Source organism: Sus scrofa, chromosome 13, assembly GCF_054392235.1.
Source record: "Sus scrofa isolate SSC_HxYL_T2T_F1_AM1 chromosome 13, Sscrofa_HxYL_maternal_Yorkshire_Landrace_v2.0, whole genome shotgun sequence".
NCBI lineage: Eukaryota > Metazoa > Chordata > Mammalia > Artiodactyla > Suidae > Sus > Sus scrofa.
The window spans coordinates 128424239-128450188 of record NC_139395.1 but is presented as its reverse complement, the minus strand read 5'-3'; the positions used below and the strand labels follow the sequence as shown (position 1 = coordinate 128450188).

Genomic DNA, 25950 nt, shown 5'->3' with positions numbered 1-25950 from the left:
ACATCAGAAACAGAGAGACCGCTTTTCAAAATATACAGTCTAGGCCACCTTGTTGGGTGGAGGAGGAAGATGATGATGGGAGAAGGAAATGGACGTAGACACAACAACCCATCTTCTAACTTACTGTGGCATTCTACAAAGTTGAATTCCTGATATTCCTCAACTACATATATTAATAATTTGGATGAGAAATATAAAGCCCTCTGGATGACAGTCTTGATGGTAAGCCATGCCTGTCAGCAAGAATCACAAAAATGATAATTTAAGAACTTGGAAATGGAGAATTGTGACTGCCTGCCTGAATCTTAATATAGAGATTTAAACTGGGCTCAGTCACCTACCCGGTCCAGAGAGGCTCAACATCACATTTTTGTTTCAAAGCTATGTCCTTGGAACAGCTTCTAGGGTTGAGGAAGGCAAGCAGAACACGCATTCCAAGGGTGGGGGAGGAACTGGGGAATACCAATTGCCTTGGTCCATTCAAATGACAACTGGCAGTCATATCTTCTTGACGACCTCCTTCAACTATATTTTCTTGATAAACTACCCTCTTTCCTCTTTTAAAAGGTCTTTTATAAAATCCCTGTTAATATTTCTTTTCTGAAACTTGGTCTGATATTATAGCCATTCCAGCTTTTTCCATCCTTTTACTTTTAACCAATCTGTCTTTACACTTAAAGTTTGTTTTAGATGATTACAGTGATTTCGGCTTCTTTATCCAGTCTTTTAATGTCTATGTTGTTACAATTTACATTCAACCTAAATATTGTAATGTTTGGTTTTAAATTACCATATTCTTGCTTATCATTTTTGCCATTTGTTGTTTGTTGTCTTTTTCCTTTTATATCTATTAAATTATTTGAGTATTATTTTCTAGCGCCCAATTTACTTCCTCTATTAAAATAACAGTTTTTATTTTTCCTGACCTCCACCCACTTGCTCTCTGGTTTACAATATACATTTCTAACTTATTTCAGGCTACATATAAGTAAAATTATGTTATTTCATATATAATGTAAAAAATTTACAAAAATATACTTTCATTTTACCCTCTTATCCTTTGTACTATTATAGAATGCTTATGTCTGCAATTGCTAAAGATTGGACAACACATTATTATTCCTACTTTATACAGCCAACTATCAATTGGCAAGCAGGTGTGGAAATCTATTCATTCTGACTGCCCAGGACAAGCCTCCTAAAAAAGGTCTCCTTTTTATAAAATCTTCCACCCAGCAATCTGAAATAGTCTGCCTTTCTCTTTGGTCTTTCCTGGCCCTTTCCATATGGGATCTAGTTTCAGATTATAGCTGGGAATTTCTGAAGGAGGGGATGAAGCAACAACATAATCCTAAATTTGTATATACAAAATAGCAGGGCTCCAATGTACACTGATAAAAAAAATACATCAAAATATGTAAAAAAATTAATAAATTTACCAAGTGTGAGTTGGCAGATACAACATTGTTATGATTTTAATTCTCCCCAATTGCTCTATACATTCAACCCAATCACAGCACGAATCCTAATAGTCTATATTGTAGAAATTGGCAAAAGTTTGTTCTAAAATTTATGCTGAAAATCAACAGGCATTAAAAAGCCAATATAATTTTAAAAGATAAAAAGAAATTTGGCATACTAAAATTTCCTCATTTCAAGACTTACTACAAAGCCAGTGTTATCAGTATTGTTATATTGATGCAAGAATAGACAAATAGTACTAAAACAGAATAGAGTCCAGTTAACAGAGTGACACTTATATGATCAATTAATTTTCAACAATGGTACCAAGGTGAAGAAATAAGAAAATAAAAATCTTTCCACCTAATCCCAATGGCCATTTTGATACCCACGAGGAAAACAACAACAAAATACAAATCTTGCTTTATAGTTATTGTGCTCAAAATCACTGGTTATCAGGGAAATGCAAATTAAAACTACAGTGGGTATGCAAATACTAGAACATTAAAATAAATAAAGACTGACAGCACAAATGTTTCAATGATGTGAGGCAAGGGGACTCTCAAACACTATTGGTGGGGAGAGTAATATGGTACAACCACTTTGAAAATCAGATTGGCATTTTCATATGAAATTGAACAGACTCTTACAAATGACCCAGCAATTCTACTCCTAAGTGCTTACTAAGAAAAATGGAAACCTGTGTTTTAAAAAGACTTATACATGAACATTCACCTCAAGTTGATTTGAAATAGCTCCAAACTGGAAATAAAATGCCATTTCTTGAGAACATAGATAAGCAAACAGTGGTATGTATATAGAATGGATTATATTGAGCAATAATCAGAAATGGGTTATTGATATACATATCAACACAGATGAATTTTAAAAACATGCTGTGCAAAAGATGCCAGGCATGAAAGAATATGCACAATCCACTTAAAAGAGGTTCTAGATCAGGTAAAATAAATCTATGGTAATGGAATCTTGATCTGTAGTTACCTGGGGCAGGTGATGAGATTGATAGGAAAAGAACAGGAAAATTTTGAGGGGTGATTTTTGTATAAGTGATGCTTACACAATTGTGTACATTTGTCAAAGCTCAAAAAAGTTTACATCTAAAATGGATTCTTTTTATCATATGTAAATTATACCTCAATAATAAATTATACCTCATATGATTAAATATAAATATGGAATAGGGTAATCCTAGCTTTGGTTCATTCCATGTGAAAAATTTCAGATGGCTTTGGCTGGTTTCATGTTGAATTTGAGCGAGTGATTAAAAAGATTTCTAAATGTGAGTCTGCCTGAACAGAAATGCAGTAACTAGAGGACAAGGGTTAGTATTGCCATGGTGTGACCACAGGTGTTATACATTAAGAAGGCACTCCACACTTAGGGAAGATGGTGATGTTTTTCATGAGGGATCTCAAAAAGAATGTTCAAAGTGCCTGGAATTGCTTCCAGCCAGAGACAGAGAAGAGAGAACTTGGGATCTTTCAGAATTCCAGACTACTTAAAGGTTAATGTGGTAGAGACTCTTTGATGCTATATTGATATTTTCCTACTTCTTTATTAACAAAATCTCAATGTCACTGGGTATGACAATGTGCCCAGGTATGAAAAATTTTTCTCAAACATTTTAGCTAAGGCCAATGAGAGATAAGCAAAAATGTTGGCCAGGACTTTAAAGAAAGACCCTTGACCAGGCAGATTTTGTGGACATGAGTATTGCTTCCTCCTCCATCCAAATGGAGTAATGAAGATAATAGTCTCAGCCTCTATCAGCAACCATGAGGAAAAGGCAGAGACAGTGGATCTAATATATTTGAGATATTGAATTAATACCAAGCTTTCTATCATATGTCTCATTTTCTGAGAAAAGCAATCTCACATTTGGACAAGTCCACTGCTGATGGATTTTTGTCATGTGGAGGAAAACACAGAGGCCCTAATAGATACTAGAAAGATATGAAGAGTGAACAGATAAATGTCCTTTGACGTCAGAAGGCATAATGTAAGTGAGTGAGTTATAGATAGATAGGTATTTGGTCAGTGAACAGGCCTGCTAACAACTTAGTGACTTCTGCACTGTGGCTGTTCAGTAGAGGCCAGGAGGTAGCTTGTCAGCCATCGTAAATGAGGTCTGCCTATAAAGCAGTAAGAAATTATGTAAGCTAATTCCTAAGAGTTATTCCTTTAAATTCTATGATACTATGACTGAGTTTTCTTTAGACTAATTGCATTTGCCTATTTCATATTGTGACAAGAATTTGGCCTAAAGAAGTAAAACTCTTTTACCTTAGTATGATAATATTTCTTCTAAAAATTATTAGGAAACTAGAAGAAACATTTTTGTGAATGTAGTTTTCTAAAGGTCACATAGAACTTCCAGGTAGTATGGATTCCAAAAGATGAATGATAGCCATTTTAGTGGTTACCAAAGGACTTGTGTAGCATGCAGAACAGTTTCTAAATAATATCATTCATAATATTAATTAATAGCCCCTTCAGAATTCTAAATTCAGCATTTTAAAGGCTTTTTACAAATGAAGGGGAATTTTTAAGCAAAAAAGTAAGAAGCAAATTACCACAAAATGACTATACGTCATTATTTAAAATTTTGTTAAAATTGTCTAAGCTAAATCATACTTTTCAAACTATCCTTCACCTTATAACAGTATGGCCCAGTGATTCTCATTTTTAATCGACAGTCTTGTCAGACATTTCAGTGACGCTGGACGTTATAATATTATGACATTCAGGGCCAGAGAGCAAGGTTTCTCTACTTGGTTTCAGTTGAAAGCAAAGAGGTTCTCAAAAGCTGTCAGTCTTTCTCCTTTATGCTCTGAAAGCTGGCTGAACTTGTCAGTTTGCTTTCATTGCACTTTTATTGAAATAATGCAAGAAAAAAAATTATTACGCTGTTCACATTTTTAAAGGTAGTTCTGTTGAAATAGGGTAGAAATGTCACAGGAGCACAGCATGTTGGAATCAGAAGACTGTTTGGATATCATTAAGTCCAGTACCCCCATTCTACTAGACTGAAGATGAAAGCTGGAGAGGCCAGAAGACCCTGTAAACTCACACATGCAGTTAGTAACAGAGCTGCTCTAAAAAATAGCATGTGACTCTGAAGGCATCTGCTCATCTTGCTCTTGACATGCAAATGGATAAAACTAATTTTTATATAAGTCTATTTGACAACAATAATTGTAAATTTTAGTCCCTCTTTTAATCTTTAGAGCATAAGATTAGAAGGAGCAGTGCTTTATAATAATTTCAATTTTACATAGAGTTCTATTATTCACAAATGTATTTTACAAAACAAGTTTCCAGTATTCAATTGTCTTATATTGTATGCTTTTAAAAGAAATGAAAACCAAACACCCATTTTATTAAAATTTCATATTTAAAATCATAAGTAAAAATAATGGAAGATTTATCCTATTATCTTTGCTCTCCTACTAACATAGTAACCAGATCAATGACTTCCCAGAGTCATGGATAGAATCACACAAGATAAAATATTTTTTTTTTCCCATTTTGTTCAGGGTTGACAAAGAACAATGTCTGAATATTGGAATTATCATTCTTTTATCTTCTGTAGTCAGGCTTACTTTTGCAGAGGCAACATGATCAGACAAGCAACTCTCAGATGACATGTGACAATATTAAATTCAATCTTACGAGCAGCTCCTCAATTTCACACTTATGGTAGCTGGATTAAACCAATTATTTTTTGGAGGTTAAGGGAAACTACATTTGCAGAACACCATCCTTCACAGACCAGGAGGTAGGATTTTGTTATCTCAATTGAATTTTATGAAGGTGAAAGGATCAGTTAGTTATTTATTAAATTTTAGCACAAATCAGATGAAGAGTTTTGAGGGAAGTAGATATGATTCCCTAACAATGCACTCTGAGTTCTTCACTTTGATCCTCAAAAATGTGTAAAACTTGGAACTTTCATTTAGCACACCTGTCAGTAAACTATTTCCAGTGTACTAGTTTCAGGATCTTGGTTCTAGCAAAGATGTATATATCATACATATATAAGATTCGAGTTTGTAAAATGTAACCATTTTCATTAGAGTAGACTTCACCTTTATGGAACAGACATTTAAAAACATTATAACAAATTCCATTTGAAATGCATCAGAGCCTCATCTCTGATGTTAAACAAATATTTATCTTTTATATCTCAGATTTTTTTTTGACTATCCAATTTCAAATGCTCTATCTCATGCCTCTCAGAATTATACTCACTTTTAGACATGGTCTTTTCATTTTTAGACTAAGAAAGATGACATAAAACATGTTATTTTGACTTGATGAAATAAGGAGAATTCACAATATCCAATTTTACTTAAATTTATCAGGGGTCATGGTGATATAGGTCATGAATGATTTAATCTTTATGAAAATAGAATAGGATTTAGAACCACAAGACTTCTGTTCTGAGGGGAGGAGGTGGAATGGACTGGAAGTTTGGGACTGGTAGATGCAAACTTTATTTAGAAAGGTAACAAATGAGGTCCCACTGTTTAGCACACGGAAATATATCCATTTTCTTGGGATAGACTATGATGGCAGATGATATAAGAAAAAGAATGGACATATATGTATGACTGGGTCACTTTGCTGTGCAGCAGAAATTGATGCAATATTGTAAATCAACTATACTTTAATAAAAATAAGTAAATTTTTAAAAAAGACGTCTATTCTGCCTTTGTCAATTATTAGCAGCATGGCCTGAGGTGATTTATTATTAGCAGCATGGCCTGAGGTGAATCAGGATCAGTTTCCTGCTCTGTAAAATGGGGACAATAATTTCTGTGTTTTTGTGAAAATTAAAGAAATCATGTAATCTGTAGGAATGCCATGTGAATATCAATTCTATATTAACATAAAAACAAATTTATACAGCAACTTATTACTATAATTAGCCCACCTTTTTCTTTGTGTTCTAGACTAAAAAGTAGAGCAATTCCTGCAAACATTCACTGCATAATTTTAAGACTTGCTTTATTTTTCTTCTTAAATACAGTGCAAATGATATGCAATAAAATATGTCAACCATCTAATTGTCCCAGAATAAGTTTCTGAGTAGTGAATGGAGTAAATCATATGGAAGGCAGAGCTATACAAAGCATAATTCTCCTGTAGCAGCTTAAGAGAATGATTATTTCAGTGCACTGAAAATACCAAATTTTTCAGCAGAAATGTATTTTCTCCTTATTACCAGATGGAGTCATAGAGAATATAAGTCAAAAGTGTTGTTAAAAATTGCAGTTTAATTTTTCTTTCCTTTATGTTATGTCTCTTTTTTCCAAGCTAGTTTGTCACATGTCCTTTGACTGCATCATTATACTCATTTTATTGTCATAAATAATTCAATTATAATGATACCAATATAAATGTATAATTTGCCCCAAATGTAGGGCACTACATTCATCTACCATTTTGTACTTGCCTTAAAAGATTTGCTTTGGAGTTCCTGTCATGGCTCAGTGATTAACAAATCTGACTAGGAACCATGAGGTTGCAGGTTCGATCCCTGGCCTTGCTCAGTGGGTTAAGGATCTGGTGTTGCCGTGAGCTGTGGTTTGGGTTGCAGACGAGGCTCAGATCCCACATTGCTGTGGCTTTGGCATAGGCCAGTGGCTACAGCTCCGATTAGACCCCTAGCCTGGGAACCTCCATATGCCAGGGGAGTGGCCCTAGGAAAAGCAAAAATACAAAAAAAAAAAAGACAAAATTTGCTTCTTTACCAGTGGATATTAGGACTACATTTACTAGGTAAAAAGGAACTGATGGGGGTGGCATGCTTTGGGGGCATCAAGCATGAATCTCAGCTGCTGCACTCCCAGAATAATTTGCTTCACTATACGCTGTGTGTCATGTGACTCAGGGGGATAGTAAGAAGTCTGAATAATCTAAATAAGAATTTAAAGGACAGGGCATACCTGATGATTATCACTCCCAAATCCACAACCCAAGAAAATTATATGACTGTGCTACTTCTAACCAATTTCTTAAAACCCTAAATATGCTCCATTTGTCTTGCCATTTTCCCCTTCCCTTCCCCCATTATCACCTTCTCTTGATTTTCATTCTTCACCATCAACAGTGCTAAAATAGAACACTGTTTTTGGTTTTGTTTTATGCATGTATAAAAATTTACATTTCCTGATCTTAACAAAAAATATATTGATTTGGTCTTTAATATTTTTAAAGGGGAATAGAAAGGATTTGAGAGAGAGTGAGAAAGAAAAAGGAGAGAGTGTGTGTGTGTTCATTGATTTCTCTCTCCCTCTCTCTCCTTGAAACAATAAACCTACGTACATGAAGTAGTCAGAGGGAAAGTTTCTCACTGCTGGTCTAACACAAAGCCATTTTCACCTAGAAATACAGCTAGCAAAAAAAAAAAAAAAAAAAAAAAAAAACCTCACTGTAACTGCTTCAAATCACTGCAACTGCTTCAAATCACAAGGAAATGATGATGAAAATGCATTTGTGCAAATGCCCAAAAGACTCAAATCAAATGTTTAATCAGTCTTCAAAGCAGTTTCTTAACTAAGGGACTGATTTCTAATAGAACATTTCAATATGCATTATTTTCCATGCCTAATTATTTATTTTCTGAATATATTTCAAAGATTATATAGCTCAAGAAAATACACTGAGGTAAAATTATAACAATATCTAGTTACTGAGAGACTGTTACAAAGTCTCTAGGTTATTTGATTCTTTAGTACACTTATAACATAGATATCTTAAGTAATAGCAGAAAATGCTATTAATTTTATGAGAAAATGAGTTAGATTTTCTGGACAAAAATAAGAATTATATTAAAATAATGAAAAATAAATTGATTTAATATTAAGGTACATATGTGTGTGTTCAGTTAAACATAAAAATCATTTTACAATTTTGAACCTGATAGGCAGCAGATATCTACCTATCTTTTTCTATTCCCTATCTATCTATCTATCTAGTCTATCTCTTTCTAGAGTCCTATTTCAGAAAGAAAGAAAATCTTCCTGACAAGTACATCTTCCCCTATGGCCATGTATAGATTCCTGTTATATTTTTGGTGTTTTATTTTTAAATATAAAAGCAGGCATAAGGTCAGCAGGTATTTGAAGATAAATCACAACATAAAAGAAACAGAGCAAACAAGCAAAAAAAAAAAACCATACACAGAAGTAAATGCATCCCCTAGAAAGAAACTAACTGGGAAAATGCATACTTATAACTAAGGTTATAGAAAAATCTCTAAGCTCATTAAAGAGACTTAGTGTACTTAAGAAAGAATATATAAGTTCAAGAAATAACTCCTAGAAATTAGAGATATGATAGCAGAAATAAAAATTAGGTGGAAAGTAGAGCCAAAGTTGAGGCATATTCTAGAGGTAGAACCAAACAAGCAAAGAGAGACAAATAAGAAGAAAAGAAAATTTGATGTGAGTATAGGTAGTCAAATACCCAACAGTGTCCAAAATTAGGAGCAAATAAAATGAGGTGGATGCTTTTATCAAATACATATTTAAGAACATTTCCCCAGATAAGCAATAAAATTCTGCTGTATAGTATGTGGGACTATATCCAATCACTTGTGACAGAACACAATGGAGGATGATGTGAAAAAAAGAATGTATATATATATGTATAACTGGGTCACTTTGCTGTACAACAGAAATTGTAAATCAATATAATAAAAAAAATTAAAAAAAGAACATATCCCCAAACTGAAGGACGTGTATCCAGACTGAAAATATCCACGGAGAAGTGTGGGGAAATTAATAGAAAAACTAACCATACCAATGTACAGCATCATATATATAGAAAGAAAAGATCCTGAAAGTCTCCTGGGATAACAAGCAGCAAAATAGTTCCTCCTATAGAAAGAATACGGAATTCCAAGAGTACTGAACTTTTCAAGAGGAACACTGTAAGCTTAAAAATATTACAAAATTCTCAGCAAAAATTTTTTCTAACATGAAATTTTATACCCAACCAAGAATATTGCTGAATAAAGACATTTTTAAATAGCAACTCCTCAAGATTTTTACATCCTACCCACCCTTTCTCAGGAGATACTGAAGAATATTTTCCTTAAAAGTGAAGTAATAAACAAGGAATAATATATGAGACCCAGGAAAAGAAGCAAGAAGGGCAAGGTAAAGAAGTTGTTACAGTGATTATTAAAAGGAAATGATCACGACAAAGAGAATAAATGGACAACATACTGCAATAGGACATCTCCAAGATAAAGGAAGGAAACTGAGTCATCATCTAACCTATCCATATATATTTAGAGATTTCTTATAGGGTTAAAGAGTTTGGAAAATAATTTATGACAGTCATCTTGAAAACTAAATGAATTAAGAAATGAAGAAATTAAAACAGCTTACAATAAACCAATGGGACCTAATCAAACTGACAAGATTTTGCACAGCAAAGGAAACCAAAAAGAAAACTAAAAGACAACTTACAGAATGGAGGAAAATAGTTTCAAATAATGCAACTGACAAGGGCTTAATCTCTAGAATATACAAGCAACTTATAAAACTCAACAGCAAAAAAGCCAACCACCCAATGGAAAAACGGGCAAAAGACCTGAATAGACATTTCTCCAAGGAAGATAAACAGATGGCCAACAAGCACATGAAAAAATTCTCAGCACTACTGATTGTTATTGAGATGCAAATCAAAACTACCACAAGATAGCACCTCATATCAGACAGAATGGCCATCATAAATAACTCCACAAATTACAAATGCTGGACAGGGTGTGGAGAAAAGGGAACCCTCCTGCACTGGGGGTGGGAATGTAAGCTGGTATAGCCACTTTGGAGAACAGTATGGAGGTACCTTAGAAATTTATACATAGAACTACTATATGATCCTGCAATCCCATTCTTGGGCATATATCTGGACAAAACTTTCCTCAAAAAAGACACATGCACCTGCATGTTCATTTCAGCTCTATTCACAATAGCCAAGACATGGAAAAAACCCAAATGTCCATTAACAGACAATTGCATTAGGAAGATGCGGTATATATTCACAATGGAATACTACTCGGCCATAAAAAAAGAATGAAATAGTGGCATTTGCAGCAACATGGATGGAACTAGAGACGCTCATCCTGAGGAAATAAGTCAGAAAGAGAAAGAAAAATACCATATTATATTACTCATATCTGGTATCTAATATACAGCACAAATGAACCTTTCCACAGAAAAGAAAATCATGGATTTGGAGAATAGACTTGTGGTTGCCCCCCAGGGTTGGGGAGGAGGAAAGAGTGGGAGGGATTGGGAGCTTGAGGTTAACAGATGCAAACTATTGTTCTTGGAATGGATTTACAATGAGATCCTGCTGTGCAGCACTGAGAACTATGTCTAGATACTTACAACGCAGCAGGACAATGGGAGAAAATATTATGTATACATGTATGTGTAACTGGGTCCCCATGCTGTACAGTGGAAAAAAAAAGTGTGTTGGGGGAAATAACAATAAAATATAAATTTAAAAAAATCTTACAAGAAAGTCTTACACAGATATAAATTATACAATGACTGATCTGTGAACAATGAGCACATTATAACAAAAACAATAGATATTGATTTATTTGACAACTGAGAAATAAATTATATGGGAAGCTAGGAGGATGGGGTTTATCGAGTGAAGTCATGTAAAGAAGCCCAGTCACTTCTTTTCTAAGGAAAATACCAATTCAACTTTCACAAAATAGTAGCATATATATAGTATTTGGAAATGGAGCTAAGTGACAAATGATATAGTTAAAATAAAGTGGTTCCTTTTAGGAAGTGGTGGGCAGTTCAGAAGAGGTGGGAATAAGGAATTGCTCACTGTCTTTTCCTTTCCATTCCATTCCCCTCCATTCCTCTCTTTCTGTTCTCTCCTTCCTTTCTGGTCCTAGGATTTATAATTCTAAATCACTTTCACACTGTACGTTCATTAATTCAGTGAAGAAAAAAATGAAAGATAAACCCATAGGACATTTAATTTAATGATATATCCCTATTTCATTTAATTTACTATTTAATTTGTTGAGATCATTGCACAGTAACCAGGCACACAGGAACAGAGAATTATTATTCATACATCAGGAATCAGTGAATTTTTTTAGTGTTAAGAAATTGAATAAATGGCACATAGTATGTGCAAATAAACATGTTCTCATTTGATCAAACTGAATTAAGACTTTCATTATTTATATCTCCATCAGGTAATTAGTACATGGGAGGAATAAATTGAATTTTAGCAATTATCATTCAGTATTTTTTACCAGCTACACTTAGCATAATGAAGTGGTTTGTTACTGTCATTGTTTCAGTTAAACTGGGTAATCATGGTGTATTTTTCTAAGATGGCCTTGGAAAAATTATTAATTCAATTGGCTTTTTGCCCTTGGCGAAAAAGTATGGAATGTTTCCCTAAGGTGACTGGCTTTGGAGGGAGGTCATTTTGGTAAGCTGAATAATTGTTAACTAATTATTGTAAATGATGATTGCATATTGGCAAGAATTGAATATTTAAGAGTAATGTGTTTAACCAATAGTAAGAGATTGCTGTTTTGGAGTTTATATGATAATTGCTGGTGTCTATTTACTGCTTGCAATAAGTACTGATGGATAGGAATTAAATCTGCATTTTCAATATGTTAAAAAAAAATGACTGTTTTCTTCAATGAGAAGTGCTGAGAAACCCTTCAAAACTTACAATGGACCTCTGTGTATGGCTGGTTTATAGTTCCAGGAGTTCTATGCCTTTTAAAACTATTGTGCCAAATTTGGAAGAATAAGTGCGGTTTTTGTTGTGCTCAAATCTTCCACTTATCTTTCCAAGGTGTGGGCACTAGGACAATGACTATTAGCAATAAAAAGTATGTTTGCTGGATTATCACTTTGTCTTATCTGTGAACTATTACTTCACTGTGTTGGGAGCACAAAAGATCATGTCATCAAAATATAGCAGAGAGGAAAATTGAGCTTATTTCCACCTTTGGAAAAATTCTAAAATATTGCTATATCTTAATTTACATCAGATAGAATAACATTTGGTTCCTTTCCCAGGTTAAAAGACAAGAATTCATGCTCTGGGTCTCATTAATCCTGATTGGGGACTTCTTCTTTAGCTTTATTAGGACATTTTATATTGTTGATTTTCATAAACAAAGAAATAAACTAACTGACTTCCTAATCCAGTGATTTAATCAGATTTCCTGAGGAGGTAATCATTTGTCTAAAGAAGAATGGAAAATCAGAAATGCTATGATAATTGCATAAAACATAAACTGGATATTTTGAGTGAAGGTATTAATGTTAGAAAGATAAAGAAATGATTGCACATTAAAACAAGAAAAAAAAAAACTGTATAGGTAATCTAAATATCCAGAAGGGGAGATACAGAATGAGCCCACAAGTAGGAATTTTATAATAGATAAAATCACTAATTCATTTCTTGTATTGCTTAGTTCTAAAACTTTATGAAAACCAAGTTTTATCAAATTTACTTCACATGAGAATATCGTGGTTTTCACATCGATGGCATGCATTTCAATTCTTGGAAGTTTTTCTTCCTCTGATAATTCCACAAGCTAAGCCTCTCTGCTGGGGTGGCCAGGTTGCCCTATGTGCCCTCCCACTTTTGCAGGCTCTGCTGCATGTTGTAGAGGTCCCTGGCCTCTCCAGTGACATCTCCCAGGTCAAGTGGTTTCTGGCACTAATGGTTTCTGCTGTTGCTAACCTCTGAGTTAACTTACCATTCTGCACTGAGGTTTTCACCTGTGCTGGACTCTAATAAAATCTCTATTGTAGTCCATTTGTTTAAAATACTTACAGTAAAAAGACAAAAAAATAAAAAATAAAAAATAAAATAAAATAAAATACTTACAGTAAATCCTCCTCAACCCCATTAGACCTTGACTGATACAGACACAAAGGCATGCTTCTTTTTTTTAATGTGAAGAGCCCATAAATTGTATTATCATTTATATTGCTTTGCTTCTACCAGAATCTCATGTTAGGCTCAGAACAATGAACAATTAAATGCCTACATGTCTGTTACAAATACTGGGCAATATGCTTGTTAGCAGGAAAGATGGTATATCTGTAAGTTTGCTGCTGATCATAAACATTAGAATTCACATCAGAATATGATATCTAATAGGGCAAGGGGGAAAATCAGTGGACCGTTATTTCTTATAAGGAAGAAATTTTTCTTTTTAATTAGAATTTACAACACATCTATCATAGATTTTTGTCAATGATAAGAGATGAGCCTTTCTTCCACAGAGAATGAAAAAGAAAAATAATGTAGTAAGAGTGTTGGCAGAAGCTTAAGTCTGATTTTCCTATAAAACATCCTACTCTCCAATAATTTCTTAGTTGTCCATGATAGATGTAATCAACTTAAGATGAACCAAGCCTAAATAATGTAGCTGCATAGCCTATCCCTTTTCCTCAGTTGATCTTCATGATCTATTCCCTAATATAGGTTACTTTTCTCATTTTTCAGAGATGAAGGAGGAAATGGATTTCAGGTAGGTGGAATATGTCTATTAAAGCGAGCCAAGTGGAATAAAAAAAAATAGTATTGAGATGATATAGAAATGTTTAAAGAATTATTTTTTACTTTAAAAAGAGAAGAACCCATCACTCACTCTGAGTTGAGAGAGATGTCTGACTGGGTAAGTAGTGGGGTTTGAAGATACTGTGAGTGTGAGCCAAGAAAATCCAACCATGAACAGGAGGGAACAGAGATACCAGCCAGTTCCCCTGGGGGGACCCCTCCTTTCACATCTGGCCACTGGAAAAAATAACAATAGTAATAATAACATGTACATGCTCACAGCTCTTCCACAGGTCAGTGGGCCATTTCAGCAGCAAGGGCTCTGTGAGAAATGATGTTAATGCTCCCACAAATATGCCTGCACAAGAACTCGCACTTGTCACACGGCGCTTTTTCAGTGACTTCAAATTCTCCATGCCTCTCCCCTCTCATCATCTTCTTTTCATCATACACTAAGCTGCCCAGTTCATAATACCAAGTAAAACTGCTTAAGACTCTTTAATGGCTCCTGATGTTTCTTTTTTTTAATTTTGTTTTTATTTTTAACTTTTTAGGGCCACACCCACAGTATACAGAGGTTCCCAGACTAGGGGTCCAATTGGAGCTACAGCTTCTGGCCTATGCTGCAGCCACAGCAACACAGGATCCAAACTGTGTCTGCAACCTACACCAGAGCTCACAGCAATGCTGGATCCTTAACCCACTGAGTGAGGCCAGGGATCAAACCTGCAACCTTATGGTACCTTGTCAGATTCATTTCCACTGTGCCACAATGGGAACTCCCGTTTCTATCTTTCATGTGAATAAAATGGTATTTCCTTTCTTTGGGGCAAAAGGATACATATCTATCTATCTATCTATCTATCTAGATATAGATATATTTATATCTGTATATAGGTATGCCAATGACATTCCATACAATTCTAACATCCATATTCTAAGGATTTCTGTCACATCAAAGGTCTTAAAGACTTTGTTCTCATCTCTGTTTTATAGTCCACTCCTCCCACCACCAACGCAGCACAGAGATGAGAAGTCCCTTGGGAGGGATGTTTAGGTTCTTCTCCAATAGTTTCTAAGATCATGGATCAAATGGCTGTTATGTCCCTATTACAACTATTGTTTATTATCCCAAATATGTACAGAGGGAACCTATCTTAATAAAAGTCATTTATGATAAATCCATAATAATAATCAAGAGAAAAGCTGAAAGACTTCCTGCTAAAATCTGGAATAAGACAAGTATGCCCACTGTCACTGCTTTTATTCAACAACAGTATTGGAAGTCCTAACCACAGCCATCAGACAAAAGAAATAAAAGGCATCCAAATTGGAAGAGAAGAGGTAAAAAACTGTCACTCTCTGCAGACATTTCTCCAAAGAATACATACAGATGACCAACAGGCACATGAAAAAATGTTCAACGTCACTAATTAATGCAAATCAAAACGACAATGAAGTATCACTTCGCAGAGGTCAATATGACCATCATTAATGAATCTACAAATAACAGATGCTAGATAGGGTGTGGAGAAAAGGGAACCTAGGAGGGTGGCAACAGTGGTACAACCACTATGGAAAACAGTATGGAGTTACCTCAGAAAACTAAATCTAGAACTTACATATGATGTAGTCATCCCACTCCTGGGCATATAACTGGACAAAAATTTCATTTTAAAATATACATGCACCCCTATGTTCATTGCAGCACTATTCACAATAGTCAATACATGGAAACAATTTAAATATCCATCAACAGATGAATGGATTAAGAAGATGTGGTACATAAACACAATGGAACACCACTCAGCCATAAAAAAAAAAACAAAATAATGTCACTTGCATTAACATGGATGGAACTTGAGATTCTCATACTAAGTGAAGTAAGTCAGAAAGAGAAAAAGACAAATACCGTAAGATAGCACTTATATCTGGAATCTAATATATGGTCCTTCTCCATTGGTTTCTAAAATCCTATATCAAATGGCCACTATATCCCTATTACAACTATTTTTATTATCCCAAATAGGGAGTTTTCCCACCCCCCCCCAGTCAGGCTGTCTTCACCATCCTCAAAAATCTCACACTCTGCCTACTTGTACTTATATTTTCCATCATTGGAATAATCTTTCCATTATTGCCCTACTTGTCAAGCTTTTGTTTAAGTTTTACTTGTCACATTAGGCAACACTTATAGGAACTAATGATTCATCAAAATTAAAAAATTAATTGTTCTCTATTCCATTTCAGGTAAAATAACAACAATAAGAGCTACTATTTACTGAACCCACACTGTGGTTCAACAAGGTTTAACAAGGCATTGTGTTAAAACTTTGTTTACGGGAAATCCTCCCAGGTATCCTCTAGAGTGGATGTTGCCATTACCAATATCACCACTTCGCAGATGAGAAAACTCAAGACTGTTGTGTTTAAAAGACTCCTAATGTTGTAGTAGGTAGCAAAACTGGATTATAATCCTGGTTTCTGATGTCCAAGCTGTGGTTCTTAAGAATTTTGGTATGTGGTCTCACTTGACACTTTAGCCACGCTGACAAGTCAGTGGAGGCAGTTATAATGGCAAGGTGATTTCTCTTTGTCTTCTACAGTGCTTACAATATTGATCCTCATGTACTGACTGCATGCTTAATTGGTTGACTGATGGCTTGAATGGACATCTACTTTATTTTACAGTCATTTTATTATGGCTTAGAAGTCTATTACACTCAAAAGTAATATATACAATATATTACTTAAATAATCAAAGGAAAATTTAAAAACAAATTTAAAATTTGACAACAATTTCTGTGTCAAAAGTCTAAGTCCTAAAACAGAAAAAAATATGCATATGGAACAGTACCATTTGCAAGTATTTTTTCTTACAAAGCATCAATGATTCTTTAATGTAACTAGATCCTACAAATAAAGATTTTTTTCCAATTATTTCCTTATTATTACTATTATTTTTAATGTTTTATCATATTCCTATCATAAGTTCTTTTTTTTTTTTTTTTTGTCTTTTTGCTATTTCTTTGGGCCGCTCCTGCGGCATATGGAGGTTCCCAGGCTAGGGGTCGAATCAGAGCTGTAGCCACTGGCCTACGCCAGAGCCACAGCACCGCTGGATCCGAGCCGCGTCTTCAACCTACACCACAGCTCATGGCAACGCCGGATCGTTAACCCACTGAGCAAGGGCAGGGACCGAACCCGCAACCTCATGGTTCCTAGTCGGATTCGTTAACCACTGCGCCACGACGGGAACTCCCCTATCATAAGTTCTAATTCCTATTATCAGTTCTAAGTATACAAGGTAATTCCATTTCATGCATTTTTCACTTGAATTTTGGACATTCCACGATAAATTTCAAAATACCCTTTAGTTTGCCAAACAGTAATGGTTACTACATAAGTTAAATATGGGTTAGATTACACAACTACTCCTTTCTGATCTCAAAGTGTTAGTCAATATCAGTGTATCCTTGATAAGATACACTACTGTTTTTCCTTTTGTTGTTATCATTTTTTCTAAAAATGACTTTTAATGTACCAGTGAAAACAAAAGCTGGAGAAAAGTGAAAGGATGAAGGTCTAAAAACAGCTGTGGTGGTATAAAAGTTTTAATAGTGAAACATCTTCTTAATTTTAATTTTGGCAACAGTTTATAGGTATGCAAACAGCCAGTGTTTTACGCATACGAAGTAAACCTCCCAGCTGCTGTGCAATTCTAAGTAATGAAATTTCCCTATGATTCTTCGTTATCATGAAGGCATATCTATGATAGTTTTAGTTGTCATTTGGCTGTTTTAGAGACACAGAAGTTATTTTTATATGCTAACCAGTTTGACAAAATATGTTAAGTGAAAAAACTGCCGTATTTGAAAACTAGATTAGAGGAAACTTGATGTTTCAAAATAAGTGGTTGTTAGATTTCAAATCTTGTCTTTCCAAGACAGCTTGCAAATCAATAAAACCTTAATTTTCTTGGAAATATTTTAAGTTTCTATGACACCTAAAATAGCAGTAGGACAACAACTGACTGAAAAGCAAGAAACCAGCTCTACTACTTTTCAGGCTTGTGACCTTGGGCAAATTACTTAGATTTGACACATCTTAGTTTTCTCACTTTCTGAAATTCTTTAAAGTAATAGCAACCTAGAATAAGTTGCTTATGTAAAAAAAATATGCTGTTTCATCTTTAGGTTTATAAGGAATTTTAAATAATTTAGAAATCAGGAATAGCCAAACATGAAGTGAATATACACTGAATGAATACCTGTATTCTTATTCAAACATTCTAAAATTAAAAAGAAAAAGCAGAGAATCAGATTATTTAAGTTAGAAATGAAATATAGCAGGATCGTAAATGAATAAATAGCACAAAGCCAAAGACACACACAGTGTCTTAAAAGAAAATAACAGAAACTCCACATCATTCTTTTGAATTAGTGTGAATGCCCTATCATCTAAGTTCATTGATTTCAAGAAAACAGTAGCTGGAGAAATAATGAATATGTGCTTGAGTCCAAGCATGCAAGGAATAAGTGGCAGGTTTAACACTTATCTGTGAGAGTTCATATAGGACTAAAACTTCTTTGTCTTTTTTGTTTTTTAACGTATACACAGAAATGTAATTCAGCAAAATTTTGACAGAGATCAAACATTTTCTTTTCACTCCTCATATCATGTCTTTGTACCCCTTTCAAAGTTGCTCAATTCTCTCTGCTCCATCTCAGTCCAAAAACAAATCTTAAGCTTTACTCCTTTGTAAAAATGTTCCCTAGTAAGGTATTATTTATTGAGACCTGTGAGTATTTTCTTTTAGCAAGACTCTGAAGGCACTAGGGATAGATCTTGAATGGCAGCACTTTATATCCTATGACTGCAAGAGAGGCAAATATTTGGTATGCCTCAACTAACAAGGTAAGAAACTTGAAGGAATGCTTTCAACCTCCCTTAAATTAGCTGTGGACTACATTTTCTGCAAGCAAACTTTAGGTTAGTGAATTGGTCAAAGGTCTGTAGACTATACATTAGGATTCCTTTGTGCAATAAAGACTCTGGCTCCAATCTTTGGTATTGCTGACAGATTTTAAACCTTATCCCTCCTTTTGTCCTCAGCCCTTCAGGAGGACAAACTGATTACAAAGCCTGATGATCCCCATTATGTACTGGAAGTTCAAACTAGGTACAGGAAACTTATGCCTGGCTGCATCCCTTAAACCCAAAAATAAATCAGACACAACGGCAAGACATCCACACAAGCCAGTCTCCTTTCCCTGCTCCTCATGCCATTTCAGAACTCATGAGCTACCTACTTTCCACAGAAAGCTTCATTATATAAGTCATAAACCTCTTCACACCCTGTTAGTGCTTGTCATGGCATCATGGATCTCAGACTCTGAACAAAATTTGGAGTATAGAGGGTCCATCCCATTTCTGTAGAGTGCCCACAATACCTTGCTTGTTCTGACAAATGGATGGAGGTTCAGTGGAGTATCTCATTTATTCCCATGATGTGCATATTGAAGATCAGGTATCATAAAGCAGTTTAGTATTTAGTTTTTTTAAAATCTCCATAGTTTTCTCCATAATGGCTATACCAATTTACATTCCTCCCAACAATGTAGGAGGGTTCCCTTTTATACACCCTCTCTAGTATTTATAGTTTGTAAACTTTTTGATGACAGCCCTTCTGATTCATGTGAGGTGATACCTCATTGTAGTTTTGATTTGCATTTCTCTATCAATGATGCTGAGTTTTTTGTGGTTTTTTTGGCCATCTGTCTCCCACTCCTGGGCATATATCTGGGGAAAACCATAATTTGAAAAGATATATGCACCCCAGTGTTCATTGAAGCAATATTCACAATAGCCAAGAAATGGAAGCATCCGTAATGTCCATTGACAGAGGAATGGATAAAGAAGATATGGTACATGTATACAATGGTGTATTAGCCATAAAAAAGAATGAAATAATGTCATTTGCAGCAACATGGATGGACCTAGAAATTATCATACTAAGTGAAGTTAGAGATAAATATGAGATCACTAACATGTAGAATCTAATAAAGAATATCATAGGTGAACTTGTTCACAAAACAGAAGCAAACTTAAAGATATAGAAACCAAACTTATAATTACCAAAGGTCAAATATTGGGGGAAAGGATAAAATGGGAGGTTGGAACTGACATATGCACACACTATTAATGGAATGGATGAATAAGAAGGACCTACTGTATAGCACAGGGAAATTTACTCAATACTCTGTAGTGATATATATCATTAAATAATCTAAAAAGGAATAGATCTATGTATATGTATAATTGATTCACATTGCTGTACAATTGAACAGAATTGTAAATCAACTATACTCCAATTAGAAAAAAAAAATCAGGTAACCATATACCCTATCTTTAACTGACTGGAAATTTCCTGGAAAAGCTCCAATTGTTTGCTTGTTTTTCTTTATAGGGCTGCACCTATAGCATATGGAAGTTCCCAGCCTAGGGGTCAAATAAGATCTGCAGCAGTCAGCCTATGCCACAGCCACAGCAACACAGGATTTGAGCTGCATCTGCAACCTACACCACAGCATGTGTAATGCTGGATTCTTTACCCACCGAGTGAGGTCAGAGATTAAACCCACATCCTCATGGAGGCTATGTCAGGTTCTTAACCCACTGAGCCATAAGGGAACTCTGAAAAGTTCCAATTGTTATTTTCCCTCCACTTTCCCTTCTCCTCATCATGTATCATATTGTCATCATCCCCCAAATTCTATTCTTCATTTAGATAAATTGCACCAGATTCATTAATACTCCAAAGATAGCCCCACTCATTGTATCTCTGAACACACACATATTCAGAAGCATTGCAGTCAGTCCAGTGTGGGCACAACGTACCAGTATCCAGGGTTTCTATATCCTACTTCCTTATACCCTGGATTCAACTTCTTTTCTTCTATTGCTCAAAGTAAAAGATGAAACTTTAGATTTATTGAACATTTTAAGTCTACAGTACTAGTTAACTGTATATGAGGAAAAAAAAATCTATATGTGGAAAATACCCGTTTTGATGCCAAGAGTATATATATATATATGTATAAACTTAAAATTATTCGCATATAAACTTGGAATTATACATATGTATGCCTCTTATTTTTTCACTATATACATGCACATAAACATATTTTGTCTGCTAATTTATATGGTTCTGAATTATTCCATTGAGAAGAATGTACTGCTATTTTTACACAACAGAAAAATATCATAGATAACATTAATAGAATGAAGTTATTACAACACTTATTACAGTTCACCTCCGTGGACTTGAAAAGTAAGGTTCACTGAAGTCATTATATGAGGCAAGCAGTACAATTTACAGGTTTGTAGCACATTTTCTGAACATATTAAATCACACTCCAAACTATGCGTAATTCACATTTTTTTGTTTCAAAGCTGCTTTTTTTTCTCCTCAGGAAAACTATTTATATGCCTGTCAGTAATTCTAAGTTCATCTATTTCTTTATTTTTTTTAATTAAAAAAAGGATACCAGGACTGTTTATGTGTGTGTGTGTGTGTGTGTGTGGGTGGGTGGGTGGGTGTCTGTGTGTGTGTGTGAAAGTACTTATTTTGAGAAAAAGGAAGGATTGGATTCAGAGCAGAGAAGATTTTATTTACAATTTACAGTTAACTTTCTTTTAGCATTTTAGAGGTTAAATAAAATCAAGCTATTTTTGAAAAGAAGGTATTTTCCCAGAGACCAATGAGGTAATAAGAAGAAAGAAGAATAGAAAACACAGGCTCTTCTAATCCTTGGTTCTCCAACATAGGTCCCTAGAAGAAGTCCCTGATATAACCCTCATTTTCCCACACTTCCCCTGTCCATTTATTTACTAGGAATCTCACCTAAACCTTAGTAGGAGGAGAAGAGACACATGATGTGCAGACAATGCATAAGGGAAGACAGGGCAGCACTGATGTGTTAGTTCTAGACCTTCCCACCCCAATCTCTGTCAATGGCCCCTCTGGAATTGCTACTCCGACTGTGACTAAAACCTTTGAAATGTTTGCTCATTAGGATTTCAAGGGTTCAAGTGAATTCTCGACACATTATCCAAACAAGCAGAATGAACCAGGAAGTAAAGTGCCCTGCTCTATCTCTATTTGGCACTTTCCCCTTCAGGACAGAGAGTTATTGCTCCCATTTCTCTTCCCCAAGGTAAGGACTTATTTAGTGGAGGCTTTTAATTTTTTTATTTTATTTTATTTTATTTGCTTTTTAGGGCCACATGTGTGGCATATGGAACTTCCCAGGCCAGAGGTAGATTCAGAGCTGCAGCTGCCAGCACACACCAGAGCCACAGCAACGCCACATCTGAGTTGCACCTATGACCTACATCATAGCTCGTGGCAATGCCAAATCCTTAACCCATTGGGATCAGGGATGGAACCCAAATCCTCATGGCTACTAGTCAGGTTGGTTACAGCTGAGCCACAGTTGAAATTCCTGGAGGCTTAACTTTCATTGCTTTATAAGAATAATTTGTTAGAAATGACAACATATTTTATTGAATTTACTGATTTATCCTGCATAATATTTTAATAAATGAGGAAGCAAAATAAATAGAAAGCAAGGAGTAGCAAAGCAAAAGGAAAAAGAAAAAAGAAAGCCAGCTCTACTAAAATAATAGGGAAAGGTACTACAAAGAATATTCTTTTCTGAATGAAAGACTGTATCAGAATTTAAGGATTTGTTGTTAGTGTTTTTCTTTTTTCAATCAAGGGCTTGGATCTGTAACTAAAGAGTCCAAGAAACTATAAATGTGACTTCAGTACATCTGGGAAGTCACAAATATTGAAAAAAGCCAAGAGATTAATGAGAGTGATAAGTCTTTCTGAGAGCAGAATATGGGTGATCCATCTCTCCATTCATCCAGTAATTATACACCAGACACTGTGTTATGCACAGGAAACACAAAGATGGAAAAAAAAATTAATCCATGATTCATGTGCCTGAGAAGTTGGCCAGAGTTTCCCTCTTCCACTTGGCCCACTGCACATGCTAACCAGCCCCTAATGTGAAAGAAAAGCAAATGGGTAGACAGCAAATCAATCCCTAATGACCAACCTTGATATCTGGACTTAGCAGATTCTTAACACAGCTTAAAAGAGGTACATTGCTACTGTGGTAGCAGTATGAACAGTGTGGGATGTTGGCTCCCTCTCCCTTCTTCCCTAAACAGGGAAATAATAAACCCCTGTCTCTCCCGACATTTTTAGTTTGCATTCATAAACACACTTAACAGGAAGAACCAGAGAAAAAGAAGTTAGAGCTACTGGTGTCTGTTCTTTATTTTATAAGAGTAAACGCTGCAAAGAAGCCTTCAGTGACTTGACAGAGTCCTTGGGATTAAATCAGCACCTGTTCCTGTGACGGCCAACAAACCATTTCCCTCTGGATCACAGCCTGTGTCTTCTTCCTTTCGGCACACTCTGGACTTTGTGCTCCCCTCTGATTCTATCTTCTGAAGAAGATTATTACCTCCTGTCCCAGGACCTTGGTACATGCTCTTCCCCTGTCTGAAAGGAGTCACTCTTCCTTATTAACATGGTCACCTCTAAGCTTACTTTAGATCCATCATCAACATCTACCCTGGATCTCTCATCATGGGCTCTGACTGCACTGGGTGTCTCTTTTGCATCCCTTGTCTGGTAGGTTGATTGACTGGTTTGGGACATTATGATTCTCTCTCTCATTCTTACTCTTTAAGGACGGGGGCCATGTTTGTTTTTCCTCATCCCTATATCTCCAGAACACAACAACGTGTCTGGCACAAAGGACTCATTTTTTTAAACTATGTGTGGGTGTCCCCTTAAATGTTTTTACAGAAAAAATATAAACGTTAAGAATAAGTATCTATTTGGTAAGATTAAAAGTGATGCTTTGGTGTTGTATTTTCTAAATGTTATAAACTGTTATTCTGTAACAGTACTTTAAAAAGCTAAGGAAGGTGGTGAAGGGTGGGGGGAAGGTTGTAATGAGTTGAATTATGTCCCCTAAAAAGATATGATAGGTTCATGACCTGACTTCCAGTACCTCTGAATGTGACCTTATTTGGAAATAGTGTCTTCGCAGATGTAATTAAGATGTGACTTATAATGAGGTCATACTAGATTACTGTGGGTTCTAAATCCAGTCACTGTAGAGACAGAGACACAGTCACACACAGAAGGGAGACAACCACATAGCCACAGAAAGGTAGAAACAGAAATTGGAGTGAGGCAGCTGAAAGCAAAGGGACATCAAGGACTACTGACAACTGCCAGAAGCTAGGAAGACACAAGGAAAGAGCCTCCCCTGGTGTTTCAGAGGGAACCTGGCCCCATTGACATCTTGATTTTGAACTTCTAAGCCTCCTGAACTGTGAAAGAATAAATTTCTGTTGTTTTAAGCCAACCATTTTGTGGGACTTTGTTGTGACTGCCTTAGAAAACTAATACAAATGTCTATGATAATTCTCTAAAAATATCTTTCTTCAAATTAGGAACACTGCCTGAATAAGGATTAGGATTTAATATTTAGAACTGGCTTTTCAAATCTACATTGGTCTCTTCAAGCCAATATTAGGTGTGTTAACCTAAAATAATTATTTCGCCTTTTTTTAAAATTTGGACATAAAGCCATGATCTATCAAGAACATGGACCAAAACACCTTCTTTGTCATTGTTATTGTTGCTATTATTTCATCATCATTATTATTACTACCACGATTACTTGTATTATTACTACTACTATTATTTGTACTATTATTACTGCTGCTGTTACTATTACTACATGAATGTACATTGATGGGAAAGTTACCTATCCAGATGACAGTGCCCACTTTCTTTCTTTCCTCTCCCCCCAGTATGGCTGTCTGGTCTACTCTTATAAAAAACTAAAAGTAGCTGACTCTATCACTGTTTCCTTTCTCTGTGCTCTGAGGATAATATGAAGCCTTAGGGGTTAGACCTAGTGTATTTAGTTTTAAATACTCCGCTTAAGTGCATAGTCGATAGTCAATTTACACAGTGTCAATTCCATTTATAAAATACACAGCATAAACTTGCTTTACTAGCTAGTAGATCCTGGGTTAGCCAATTGGAAAGAGATTAGACAATCCACTGCCTATTTGGCTAAATTCATCACTCGACTAAAGGGAGAGATGTGAGCAGTATCAGCAGAAAGCTGAAAATTAACACTGAATATAGCTTAACAAGCCCTGACTCACTAGCTTCCTGGCTTCCCAGTACTGCTGCAGTTGGAAAGCAGCCCAATATAATAGTTGCAGTATAGACTTTGGAGTCAGGGGCTGCCCGATAAAGGCAAATGACATGACGTCTGTGTACCTTATTTTCCTCAGCTATAAAATTTTGACAGTAATACCTGTGCTTATCAATAACATTTGCCTTGCAAGACTAATGCTGTATAAAGGCCCAACACAGTTTCTGACATTTAATAGATGCTCAATAAATCATAACCATTACTGGTGATACTGATTTGTTTATTTGTTTTTTTCCAAGGTGGTTGTTTAGTTGTTCAGCTCCTAAAAGATGTTTAGTTCACAGTATGGATTCAAATAAGAGGGGCTCATTTTCTGCTTCTAACAAGCTGTTTAACCCTTGAGACCTTAGTTTGTTCATCTGTGAAATGACAGAGTTGGAGTAGGTTTGAGACGGCCCTCACAGTATATGACTGGAACCAGAGCACAAAGGAACTAAAATATGCCACTTTTCTTTCTGTCATTCTGTCTTGAAGTCATTAAGCTATCTTGATTGATCTTTTTAAAAATTTACTGACATATATGATGTATATAATGTTAACGCCACTAGAAACG

The 25950-nt window shown here is 35.3% G+C and overlaps 1 protein-coding gene and 2 long non-coding RNA genes across 52 annotated transcripts in view; 1 reads left to right on the top strand and 2 right to left on the bottom strand.

Moving 5' to 3' along the window:
• Window positions 1–25950, bottom strand: part of NAALADL2 (N-acetylated alpha-linked acidic dipeptidase like 2) — a 1339033-nt gene that overhangs the window by 458712 nt on the left and 854371 nt on the right. The window lies entirely within an intron of this gene.
• LOC146397608 (uncharacterized) lies at window positions 14588–18486 on the top strand. The gene is made up of 2 exons (XR_014824383.1): window positions 14588–17064; window positions 17347–18486. It is a non-coding gene; the product is annotated as an uncharacterized LOC146397608 (long non-coding RNA).
• Window positions 16943–23110, bottom strand: LOC146397607 (uncharacterized). Its single transcript, XR_014824379.1, has 2 exons — window positions 17333–23110; window positions 16943–17055 (listed from the first exon to the last, which is right to left on the bottom strand). It is a non-coding gene; the product is annotated as an uncharacterized LOC146397607 (long non-coding RNA).